The sequence below is a fragment of the Anomaloglossus baeobatrachus genome, chromosome 12 (genome assembly GCF_048569485.1).
Source record: "Anomaloglossus baeobatrachus isolate aAnoBae1 chromosome 12, aAnoBae1.hap1, whole genome shotgun sequence".
NCBI lineage: Eukaryota > Metazoa > Chordata > Amphibia > Anura > Aromobatidae > Anomaloglossus > Anomaloglossus baeobatrachus.
Genome location: NC_134364.1, coordinates 52,682,690 through 52,695,718, shown reverse-complemented (window position 1 = coordinate 52,695,718; position 13,029 = coordinate 52,682,690). Strand labels below are relative to the sequence as shown.

General features: G+C 48.0%; 1 protein-coding gene across 5 annotated transcripts in view; it reads right to left on the bottom strand.

Moving 5' to 3' along the window:
- MGA (MAX dimerization protein MGA) overlaps positions 1 to 13,029 on the bottom strand; it is a 259,036-nt gene that overhangs the window by 200,027 nt on the left and 45,980 nt on the right. The gene's annotated exons all lie outside the window — the stretch shown is intronic.

The window sequence follows — 13,029 nt, the reverse complement described above, 5'->3', positions numbered from 1 at the left end:
AACCCAGCAGAGGCGATACCTAGTACACTAAATACGGACAGCAGGAATAATAGGAAGTCAGGGAGCATTTTGCGCCGCCAAACGCTGTGACAGTTTATTACCGGACACCACAGGACTGTCTGTCACCCATGACACACCTGTGACCGTACCCCTTCCATCCTTCTACGAGTGGTTTCCGACACTCAGGATCAGGCTTATCCGGATGGACAGCAAGAAATGAATAAATCAATCTTGTAGCACTTACATCCGATGCTGGGACCCACATCCTCTCCTCCGGTCAGTAACCCCTCCAATGCACCAAGTATTGAAGGGAACGACATATAAAATGATGATCAACAATCTTAGCCATTTGAAGCTCTAAATTGCCAACAACCATAATTGGGGCTGGCTCCAAAAAGTACCACATACTTTTTAAGCAATGCCCTGTATATCACATTGTGGATCCTAACAGCCTGAGGTTAAATCCAGATGAAATGCTTCTGTGTTAATGACGGCAGTTATTTTATAGGGGGCCAATAAACCTAGGTCCCAGCTTCCACGAAGGAATCTTCAACTTTATGTTCCTGGTAGACAACTACACATAGTCAGTCACACTTAGGTCCGGACCTGGCAAGCATATTTTGTCAGCCATACCTTTGTATCTGTCTCCCATCAGCTTCAAATTACTCGCAACTCCTTGCCATACAGAAGAGAGAGTGAGGTCGCAAAACGCTCCTCCTCAGGATCTCCCGAAGCACCCCTACCACTAATGGAACCAAATTGTGAATGAAAACCTTATGCACCAAAGAATGGTGACTTGCCAGTAGACTCCTGCTGACTATTATTTAAACCAAACTTGGCCAATGGTAAATAAAATGCCCAATCCTCTTGGTTCTCGGAGAAAATGCACCTAAGGTGAGTTTCCAAATTTTGATGTATGTGCTGTCTGCCCAATCGACTGAGGCTGGAAGGCAGAAGAAACAGACAACTGCACTCCCAATAGAGCACAAAATGCTTTCCAAAATTTGGAAACAAATTGGGTTTCCTGAAAACAGACATTGGAAGGAACCCCGTGAAGCTTTACAACCTCATTGAATACCGGAGTCTTGGCATTCAGAAGTGTCGGCAACACAATGAAATGCATCATCTTACTGAACCTATCAACAACCACCAAAACCACAGTCTTTGCCAAACACAAAAAGGTATGTCAGTAATGAAATCCATGGATAAATGCGTCCATGGTATTCATGATAGCCATATCCAGGATAGCCAATGGCAGGAGAAATCCCCATGGACGAGTATGCGTTACCTTGACATGCATGCAAATACTGCAAGTAGATACATAATTAATAGGGATGATCGAATAGCAAACATTCGGCTTCGCAAATATCCGACGAATAGGTTGCCGCTATGTGAATATTTGATGCATAATGTAAGTCTATGGGAAGCTCATATAGTTGCTATTCGGTAACTATTCGGGTTTCCCATAGACTTACATTGAACATCAAATATTCACAAATAGTCGAATAGCAGCGACCTATTCGGCGAATATGGGCGTTGCCGAATATTTGATGTATTCGATCTCTAATAATTAACCACATCCTGATACAACCTTGGCTACAAAAAACGATGAGAAAAGAGTTCCGAGGTTGTTTTAGTGCCTGAATGACCCGCAAGTTCAGAAGGGAGTACGTCAAGATATCGTCCAAATAAACCACCACCAATCTGCCCACCAAATGGTGACAAAATATAATTCCCAAAATGCTGGAAAACGGCAGGGGCATTAGAGAAACCAAATTACATGACCAGGCTTTCAAAGCGACACTCAGGTGTGTTGACAGCCGTTTGCCATTCATCCCCTTCTAATTCTAACCAGATTGCAAGTCCCCATTTAAGTACAATTTGAAGATCTATTTAGCTCCCACAATCTGGTTGAAGAGATCCGGAATCAGGGGAGAGGATAATAGTCTCAGATGGTAGTCTGATATGTCCCTTCTCCAGACGCTCAGGATTATAATCTTTCATGGCTTTTCTCTCTGGGCCAGAAAGATTATACAATCTGGACTTGGGAAGTTTTGATCCCGGAAGCAGATTAATGGGACAGTCATATAGATGATGGAGACGCAAATCCTGACACCCCCTCTCTGAAAATATATTCTCAAACCCAAATAAAAATGCAGGTAATAACTCCGTAGAGACCGCAGAGAGAGACGTGTTCAGACAATTAACAAAACAGTAGTTTCCCCATTCCACAATTTTCCTGGATTGCCAATCCACCACAGGATTATGTTTCACCAACCAGGGTAGACCCAGTACAATGGGAGTTGGAAGGCCTTCCAGGACATAGCAAGAAATTACTTCATAATCCAGGGGTCCTTACCCCCAGTTTTATATCACGTACCATCTGTGTCAGGCATTCCTGAGCAAGTGGTGCTGAGTCAATAACATAGATGGAGATTGGATTAGGCTGGTTTCACACTACGTCTTTTTAACATCCGTTGAAAACGTTATTTTAGCGGAAGTACGGATCCTGCTTTTACAGCAAATAACGTATGCAAACGCATCTGTTATTTTGCAGGATCCTGCACTGGATGTTTAGGGGCGGGCATTGGAGTCATGTGATCGGGAGTGAGGGGAACTAACTGGGAGCCGGCTTCTGACAGCTGCAGACACTGGTAACCAAGGTAAACATCGGCCTTGGATACCCGATATTTATCTTGGTTACGAGTGTCTGCAGCTGCTAGGAGCAGGGCTGTCTGCACACGTAACCAACGTAAACATCGGGTAACTAAGAGAAGTGGTTACGCGATATTTACCTTGATTACGAGTGTCCGCAGCTCTCAGGTGGGAGAGAGAGGGAGGGGAGGAAGGGGGAAAGACAGAGATAGAGAGAGAGAGGGTGAGGGAGGGAGTAGAGAGATAGACAGATCACGCGAGACTGGTTCTGGGCATGCTCAGTACTTTCTGGGCATGCTCAGTACAAAAGCAGGATCCTGTCTATCAGCACGCCAGCGTTCACCTGCGTTCGCGTGCTGTTTAGTCAGGATCCGGTGACTTGCAGTATTTTGACGCAGCTCAAAAACGCTACAAGTAGCGTTTTTGAAACATGTTAAAAAACTGCAAGTCACCGGATCCGCACTATAAACGCACGCAAACGCAGGTGAACGCATGTTAACGCGAGTCCATTGCAAATGCATTGAAATAAAAACGCATTTGCACTGGATCCGTACTTCCGCTAAAATAACGTTTTCAACGGATGTTAAAAAGACGTAGTGTGAAACCAGCCTAAGTTAACATACTGCAGGCAAACCCGTGAGTTCTTACACACAGAGCATCCACCATGCTGACTCCTGCTCCACTGTCCAGAAACACAGAAATTCCCCCAGTCCTGCTCTCTAGCACCAACTCTGCTGTGACTGTCAGGACAAACCGATCAATATATGTATACAACAGAAATTATATGTATACAGCAGGAATAATAGGTTAGGGAGTAGTTTGAGCAGCCAAATGCTGTGACCTTCTATGGCCGGACACCACAGGACGGTGTCATCTGTGACACCCAAGTTCTCTGTCCTCTCCTAATTAACCGTTAACTATCGAGTGGGTCAGAACCACCATCTCCTACCTAGTGTTTCAGACCTGCATGCTACATGAACCACATCTCAGTGCGGTCTGAGTAGCCTTGAGCAATGCCATTGCTTCAGCTTTCTTCTGTTTGTGGGTGCTTACATTCTCTTACAGAGATTGAATTACATCATGTCCTCCTCAGGCTATAGACAAGGTGCTGACAATTTCTTCCCAGCAGGAGCCCGTTCTCGATCCATCATGAGAGTGGACCATCCTTTCCTACAAGGATCTGTGTCCTTTTTCAGTTTTTCCAGGTGGTGCTACCCGGATTGTTCATTCTAGTATAGGTACTCTATACTTCACCTGCCCCTGCAGTTCACAGGGTCAACCCTCGTGCCCAGTCTTTCCCTGCTGGTAGTGACAAGGAAGCCATCTCCGCCTGTCAACCTTTACGATGCTGTTATCCTTCCGGGGTCCCTTCTATGAGTGGCTGGACCTCTTGGACCTTATCATACAATTAAGTCAGTATATTTCTCTACTTACAGCTGCGGACAGTGTCGCTGCATTATCACAATAACCCATCGTGCTGAGGATCTTACTATAAAAGACGGGTCTACATTCAGAAGATTTGTTGCTCTTTATTATTTCAGTGACTTCCCCTGTCTGAGGCTGAAACTGACGAGGCTTCTCATCATTACCATCCCTTGTCCAGTTCGCACTGCGTTAGATGAAACACTTTTCCCTACATGAAGACTGTTTTTTTCATTTACAGCTCCTCTGGGTCCAATGGCTGGACAATACCGCTTGTTCTTCTCCATTGTGCAAGCATACAGTTAGGTCCAGAAATATTTGGACAGTGACAAGTTTTGTTATTTTAGCTGTTTACAAAAACATGTTCAGAAATACAATTATATATATAATATGGGCTGAAAGTGCACACTCCCAGCTGCAATATGAGTTTTCACATCCAAATCGGAGAAAGGGTTTAGGAATCATAGCTCTGTAATGCATAGCCTCCTCTTTTTCAAGGGACCAAAAGTAATTGGACAAGGGACTCTAAGGGCTGCAATTAACTCTGAAGGCGTCTCCCTCGTTAACCTGTAATCAATGAAGTAGTTAAAAGGTCTGGGGTTGATTACAGGTGTGTGGTTTTGCATTTGGAAGCTGTTGCTGTGACCAGACAACATGCGGTCTAAGGAACGCTCAATTGAGGTGAAGCAGAACATCCTGAGGCTGAAAAAAAAGAAAAAATCCATCAGAGAGATAGCAGACATGCTTGGAGTAGCAAAATCAACAGTCGGGTACATTCTGAGAAAAAAGGAATTGACTGGTGAGCTTGGGAACTCAAAAAGGCCTGGGCGTCCACGGATGACAACAGTGGTGGATGATCGCCGCATACTTTCTTTGGTGAAGAAGAACCCGTTCACAACATCACCTGAAGTCCAGAACACTCTCAGTGAAGTAGGTGTATCTGTCTCTAAGTCAACAGTAAAGAGAAGACTCCATGAAAGTAAATACAAAGGGCTCACATCTAGATGCAAACCATTCATCAATTCCAAAAATAGACAGGCCAGAGTTAAATTTGCTGAAAAACACCTCATGAAGCCAGCTCAGTTCTGGAAAAGTATTCTATGGACAGATGAGACCAAGATCAACCTGTACCAGAATGATGGGAAGAAAAAAGTTTGGAGAAGAAAGGGAACGGCACATGATCCAAGGCACACCACATCCTCTGTAAAACATGGTGGAGGCAACGTGATGGCATGGGCATGCATTGCTTTCAATGGCACTGGGTCACTTGTGTTTATTGATGACATAACAGCAGACAAGAGTAGCCGGATGAATTCTGAAGTGTACCGGGATATACTTTCAGCCCAGATTCAGCCAAATGCCGCAAAGTTGATCGGACGGCGCTTCATAGTACAGATGGACAATGGCCCCAAGCATACAGCCAAAGCTACCCAGGAGTTCATGAGTGCAAAAAAGTGGAACATTCTGCAATGGCCAAGTCAATCACCAGATCTTAACCCAATTGAGCATGCATTTCACTTGCTCAAATCCAGACTTAAGACGGAAAGACCCACAAACAAGCAAGACCTGAAGGCTGCGACTGTAAAGGCCTGGCAAAGCATTAAAAAGGAGGAAACCCAGCGTTTGGTGATGTCCATGGGTTCCAGACTTAAGGCAGTGATTGCCTCCAAAGGATTCGCAACAAAATATTGAAAATAAAAATATTTTGTTTGGGTTTGGTTTATTTGTCCAATTACTTTTGACCTCCTAAAATGTAGAGTGTTTGTAAAGAAATGTGTACAATTCCTACAATTTCTATCAGATATTTTTGTTCAAACCTTCAAATTAAACGTTACAATCTGCACTTGAATTCTGTTGTAGAGGTTTCATTTCAAATCCAATGTGGTGGCATGCAGAGCCCAACTCGCGAAAATTGTGTCACTGTCCAAATATTTCTGGACCTAACTGTACACTAATGTATCCCTCTACGCCTTCTAAGATAGAGTCTCCGCTATCAAGATTAACCCCCAGATGTTTCGGTCTCACGGTTTTGAAGACTCCTTCGCTCCCCTACTTTCGAAACCAACAAAAAACTTAGCAGCTCTGTCAGTTCCATGATCTCCTTTGACCAAGATTCTTCTCCAGTGGCCTGACGAGGTTCATGTCAGCGACATATCCAGATTATGCTACGGAGAGTTTCTAGTCTTCTAATCCTGATCTCACAGACTTTAAGGCTCTTCTCCTTAGCCTGCTGAAAGACTCTTCTAGTCCCTTAGAGAGGTCTTCTTCTTGAGAGGTCTTCTTCTTGAGTAGTCTCCTTCAGACCCAAAAACATTTCTATTCACACGTGAAGGAGGTCTTCCTTGGGTAGAAAAGTTTCCTGACCTTTCTGGTTTTCGACCTCTGTCTTTTCATGTTCGCTCAAAAGGACTCCAGATTCCTCAGTTGTAAATCTTATCCAGCACCCAAAATTTGAGGATCACAGATAGTGTCAGTAAATCTTCTCTTCCTCATCTGGAATTCAGAGCAAGTCACATTCACATCTCATCATCACCATGAAAGGAGAGGTAGTCGCAAATCTGATGACCCTAGTCCAGGTTTGCCTTTCTGCAGTGTGCCCCTGATTTTAGTCTGAAAACATCAAGGGTGTTTTAAAAAGGGCTTCCCAGCGGGTATCCAGGTCCTGCCATTTCAGAAGTTCTCAGAAGCTTCAATCTTCACATTCAGCTCCTTAATCATTATCTAAGCAGGGAAGCCAACCTTTTAATGGCATACGCTGAGTCCAGTCTGTTTCTTAATTTTCTCTGGGTCACATCCCTGCCCTTAAATCCTTTCAAATGAATCTAGCGTCTGGTCACAGATCAAGTTTTCCCCTGTTGGGTGGGCACACTTAGCAAAATTTCTATCGTCATCCAGGGGTACCTGGGCTCTTTTATGGAGCTTAACGCTCCCTAGTGTCATTCTTATATATCCATCCTCTCTTCTTGTTCAGTTTCCATAGAGTTTTTTCAGACAAAGGTCTCTTCCTTGGGTGTGCTCAATAATGAAGGCTCTATCATATCACCCTTCCTTCTTCATCTCCTCTGAACACAGCGGTCCTGCTCTTTTCTCGCTGTTCTTTGTCTTCTCATCCTCTGTCTGGTTTCTCAGACATATCAAGTCCAGTAATAGTGCGTCTCCAGGCCACAATCTGTCTAGAAGAGTCTCCTTAGATTCACGGGGTCCTCACTCATGTTTTCCGAAGAGCAATCATAATGGTCTTCCAGTCTAGATTCACTCTGCCATTATGGACTTATGTTCGGCAAGGTATAGAGTCTGGTGGTCCGGCTCCAGGGTTTCTTCTTACAATTTTCAGCGACTAGTTCCGTCCTGATAATTTCGTCTCTGGTTCTCCTGTTTTCCTTAGTCCTTCTCTACCCACCCTTGGGGACTGCTTTAGGACATCCCATGGTTTCCTGTGTCCCCCCAATGAAGCGATACAGTGCTGGCCAAAAAGTATTGGCACCCCTGCAATTCTGTCAAATAATACTCAGTTTCTTCTTGAAAATGATTGCAATCACAAAGGCTTTGGTATTATTATCTTCATGTATTTTGTTTGCAATGAAAAAACACAAAAGAGAATGAAACAAAAATCAAATCATTGATCATTTCACACAAAACTCCAAAAATGGGCCAGACAAAAGTATTGGCGCCCTTAGCCTAATACTTGGTTGCACAACCTTTAGCCAAAATAACTGCAAGCAACCACCTCAGGTAACCATCAATGAGTTTCTTACAATGCTCTGCTGGAATTTTAGACCATTCTTCTTTGGCAAATTGCTCCAGGTCCCTGAGATTTGAAGGGGGCCTTCTCCAAACTGCCATTTTGAGATCTCTCCAAGGGTGTTCTATGGGGTTCAGGTCTGGACTCATTGCTGGGCGCTTTAGTAGTCTCCAGTGCTTTCTCTCAAACCATTTTCTAGTGCTTTTTGAAGTGTGTTTTGGGTCATTGTCCTGCTGGAAGACCCATGATCTCTGAGGGAGACCCAGCTTTCTCACACTGGGCCCTACATTATGCTGCAAAATTTATTGGTAGTCTTCAGACTTCATAATGCCATGCACATGGTCAAGCAGTCCAGCGCCAGAGGCAGCAAAGCAACCCCAAAACATCAGGGAACCTCCATGTTTGACTGTAGGGACCGTGTTCTTTTCTTTGAATGCCTCTTTTTTTTCCTGTAAACTCTATGTTGATGGCTTTTCCCAAAAATAAAGAGAATTTTGTTTACTAACCGTAAATTCTTTTTCTTATAGTTCCGACATGGGAGACCCAGACCATGGGTGTATAGCTTCTGCCTCCGGAGGAGACACAAAGTACTACACTAAAAGTGTAGCTCCTCCCTCCGAGCATATACACCCCCTGGATGACAAATTAACCAGTTTAGTGCAAAAGCTGAAGGAGGACATCCACCCATAAGTAGAGATAGAGTAAAACCCGGAATAACCGGAACCTCTGTCTACAACAACAGCCGGTGAAAACACACGGAAGAAGAACTGCCAACAGGCAACAGGGAGGGTGCTGGGTCTCCCATGTCGGAACTATAAGAAAAAGAATTTACAGTAAGTAAACAAAATTCTCTTTTTCTTCATCGTTCCTTATGGGAGACCCAGACCATGGGACGTCTCAAAGCAGTCCATGGGTGGGAAATAAACAGAACTGAGAAGTAGGCAAAACCTAACTTCACAAATGGGCGACAGCCGCCTGAAGGATGCGTCTGCCCAAGCTCGCATCTGCCGAAGCATGAGCATGCACTTGGTAGTGCTTCGAAAAGGTGTGCAGACTAGACCAAGTGGCAGCCTGACAGACCTGCTGAGCCGTAGCCTGGTGTCTGAAAGCCCAAGAGGCACCGACAGCTCTGGTCGAGTGCGCCTTAATCCCCGGCGGGGGAGGCACCTGAGAACATTGGTAGGCATCGGAGATGGCCGACCTAATCCAACGAGCCAGAGTCGGTTTAGAAGCCGAGAGACCCTTGCGCTGACCTGTGGTTAGCACAAACAGAGAGGTGCACCGCCTGAGAGCGGCGGTGCGTGACACATAGATCCGGAGCGCCCGCACCAGATCTAAAGTATGCAACGCTTTCTCAAAGCGATGCACAGGGGCCGGACAAAGGGAAGGCAATGAAATGTCCTGGTTAAGGTGGAAAGAAGACACCACCTTAGGGAGAAAGTCCGGAGTCGGACGGAGAACCACCTTGTCTTGGTGAAAAACCAAAAAGGGTGACTCCGAAGAGAGCGCAGCTAAATCAGAGACTCTCCTGAGAGAAGTTATGGCCACCAGAAAGACCACTTTCTGTGAAAGTCGAAACAAAGAAACCTCCCTAAGAGGCTCAAAGGGGGGTTTCTGTAAGGCCGTGAGGACCAGATTAAGGTCCCAGGGATCCAAAGGCCGCCGGTAAGGAGGAATGATGTGAGATGCGCCCTGCATGAAGGTGCGCACCTGGGCCAGTCGGGCGATATGCCGCTGGAACAACACTGACAGAGCCGAGACCTGTCCCTTGAGGGAATTGAGGGATAGTCCTAGCTGCAGACCGTACTGCAGAAAGGACAGGATGGTCGGCAAGGAAAAAGGCCAAGGAGCATGGCCGGAAGAGCGACACCAGGACAGGAAAATTCTCCAAGTCCTGTGGTAAATCCTGGCCGAGGAAGACATCCGAGCCTGAGTCATAGTGGAGATGACCTCGGGAGGAATGCCTGAAGCCATCAGGATCCAGGACTCAAGAGTCACGCCGTCAATCTGAGAGCCGCAGAATTCTGGCGGAAAAACGGACCTTGAGAGAGAAGGTCTGGACGGTCCGGAAGATGCCACGGCACCTCTACGGACAGACGGAGCAGGTCTGGGTACCAAGCTCGCCTGGGCCAGTCTGGAGCAATGATTATGACCCGACGGCCCTCCATTCTGATCTTGCGCAGGACTCTGGGCAAGAGAGCTAGAGGGGGAACACGTAGGCCAGACGGAACTGGGACCAATCCTGAACCAGCGCGTCCGCTGCCAAGGCCTGAGGATCGTGGGAGCGAGCCACGTAAACCGGGACCTTGTTGTTGTGCCGGGATGCCATTAGATCCACTTCCGGAGTGCCCCACTTGCGGCAGATTGACCGGAACACTGCCGGATGCAGGGCCCACTCGCCGCTGTCCACGGTTTGACGGCTGAGATAATCTGCCTCCCAGTTTTCTACGCCTGGGATGTGGACTGCGGATATGGTGGACTTGGAGTCCTCCGTCCACTGAAGGATGCGTTGAACCTCCAACATCGCCAGGCGGCTGCGAGTCCCGCCCTGGTGATTGATGTAGGCAACTGCTGTCGCGTTGTCCGACTGGACTCGAATGTGCTTGCCCGCCAACAGGTGGTGAAAGGCTACGAGAGCTAGGAGCACAGCTCTGATTTCCAGCACATTGATCGAGAGGGCTGATTCGGACGGAGTCCAAGTGCCCGGTGCTCGGTGGTGGAGAAATACTGCTCCCCAGCCGGAGAGACTGGCGTCCGTGGTGAGGATCACCCAGGACGGAGACAGGAAGGAGCGTCCCTGAGACAGAGAGAGGGGCCGAAGCCACCACTGAAGAGAGCTCCTGGTCTGTGGCGACAGAGCCACTAGCCTGTGCAAGGAAGAAGTCCGCTTGTTCCAAAGGCGGAGAATGTGTCCAGCTGCAGAGGACGCAGATGGAACTGGGCAAAGGGAACCGCTTCCATTGACGCCACCATCTGACCCAGCACCTGCATGAGGTGCCTGATGGAATGACGGCGGGGCTTCAATAGAGAACGCACCGCCAGATGAAGGGACTGCTGTTTGACGAATGGCAGCTTCACAAGTGCCGGCAGAGTTTCGAATTGCATCCCTAGGTACGTAAGTTTCTGGGTCGGGGTCAGAGTGGACTTGGGCAGATTGACAAGCCACCCTAATTGAACAAGCGTGGCGAGAGTGAGCGAGACACTCCGCTGACAGTCTGCACTGGATGAAGTCTTGACTAATCTGTTTGGCGGGCTGGAAGAGAATTCTATCCTGTAGCCGTGGGAGATGATATCCCGCACCCACTGATCGGAGACGTGTTGAAACCACACGTCGCCAAAGTGGGAAAGCCTGCCACCGACCAAGGACGTTGCTGGCGCAGCCAGATAGTCAAGAGGAGGCTGCCTTAGTGGCAGCGGCTCCTCCGTTCTTCTGAGGACGCGGCTTCGCGCGCCAGCTGGGTTTTCGATCCTTGGCTGAGTTAGTGGACGAGGCTAAGGGCTTAGAGGATGACCAGTTAGAGGAACGAAACCTCGACTGGTTCCTGCCCTGGACAGGTTTCCTGGTTTTAGTTTGTGGCAAGGTAGTACTCTTCCCGCCAGTAGCTTCCTTAATAATTTCATCCAGTTGTTCACCGAACAGCCGGGACCCTGCAAAGGGGAGCCCAGCAAGGTACTTCTTGGAAGAAGCGTCTGCTTTCCACTCTCGAAGCCACAAGATCCTGCGGATCGCGAGGGAATTAGCGGAAGCCACCGCCGTGCGGTGAGAGGCCTCCAGAATGGCAGACATGGCATAGGATGAAAAAGCCGAAGCCTGGGAAGTTAAGGCAACCATTTCGGGCATAGAGTCCCTGGCGAGGGAATGTATCTCCGCCAGAGAAGCAGAGACTGCCTTAAGAGCCCACACTGCTGCAAAAGACGGGGAGAACGAAGCCCCTGCCGCCTCATATACAGATTTGGCCAGAAGGTCAACCTGGCGGTCAGTGGGATCCTTAAGTGAGGTGCCATCAGCCACAGATACAACTGTCCGGGCTGAGATTCTAGACACCGGAGGATCTACCTTTGGTGAATGAGCCCACTCTTTGACCACTTCTGGTGGAAAGGGAAAACGGTCATCAGAACTACGCTTTGGGAAGCGTTTGTCAGGACAGGCCCTGGGCTTGGTCACAGTGGCCTGAAAACTGGAGTGGTTAAAAAACATACTCCTTGCTCTCTTAGGTGAGGTAAACTGGTGCTTTTCTACCAGAGAGGCTTGTTCCTCTGACACTGGTGGATTGAGGTCCAGTACGGAATTAATGGACGCAATCAAATCACTTACATCCGCATCACCCTCAGATAGATCAATAGGGTACATAGAGGTAGCGTCCGAGCCCACAGTAAAGGCATCCTCCTCGCCCTGCACTTCAGCTCGTGAATCAGAGCCGTGGGACGAGGAAGGAGAAGAGTCCCTGCGTCTCCGTTTAGGAGGACGGGGTCCGGGAACAGATAAAAAATCCTCTGAGAGCTCTGCAGAGCGAGTCGGAGCAGCAGAAGCGCCCTGAGAAGGGGGCTGATGCATGGTCAGCAGAGTCCGGGACAGCTGTCCCATGGAGTCGGCAAAGGACTGGGAGAAAGCTTTAGAAAATGATGCTACCCAAGCCGGGGGTTCAGCCACCGGGACTGGAGCAGCCGGAGGAACCCCTGAGGAGGCTCCAGGCTGAGGCACTACCATGTTAGAGCAGGCATCACAATGTGGATATGTGCTCGGTTCAGGCAGAATGAGCTGACATGCAGTGCAAATAGAGTAAAGCCTTGCAGCCTTGCTCCTAGTGAGAGACATGCTGCTGAGGTGAAGGCTCTGCAGTAAAGAATACACTCCTTCAGAATGACCCCCAGAGAGTGTATAATAAAGTCCACAACCAGAGGTTGTGGCTTACCAGACCGCTTTTGTGTGCCCTCCGGATTCCACAGCTTGGACCCCCAGACAGATGCAGTAGCTGCAGCAGCCAGCGCCGATCAGTGTGTAAACGCTGATAAAATGGCGCCGGAGTGAGGAGGGGGGGCGGGGTTGAGTCCAAGAGCGGGAACCGGAGGGCCAAGGAGAAATACAGGGGAGGGGAACATCTCCTCAGAGAAGAGTGTCCTCCCCTCTGCTGAACGGCCGGTGGGCGGCGCCGCACTGTTCCCCTGCATGACTGACATGCAGGGGCAGTGAAATCGAAACTAGGCCGCAT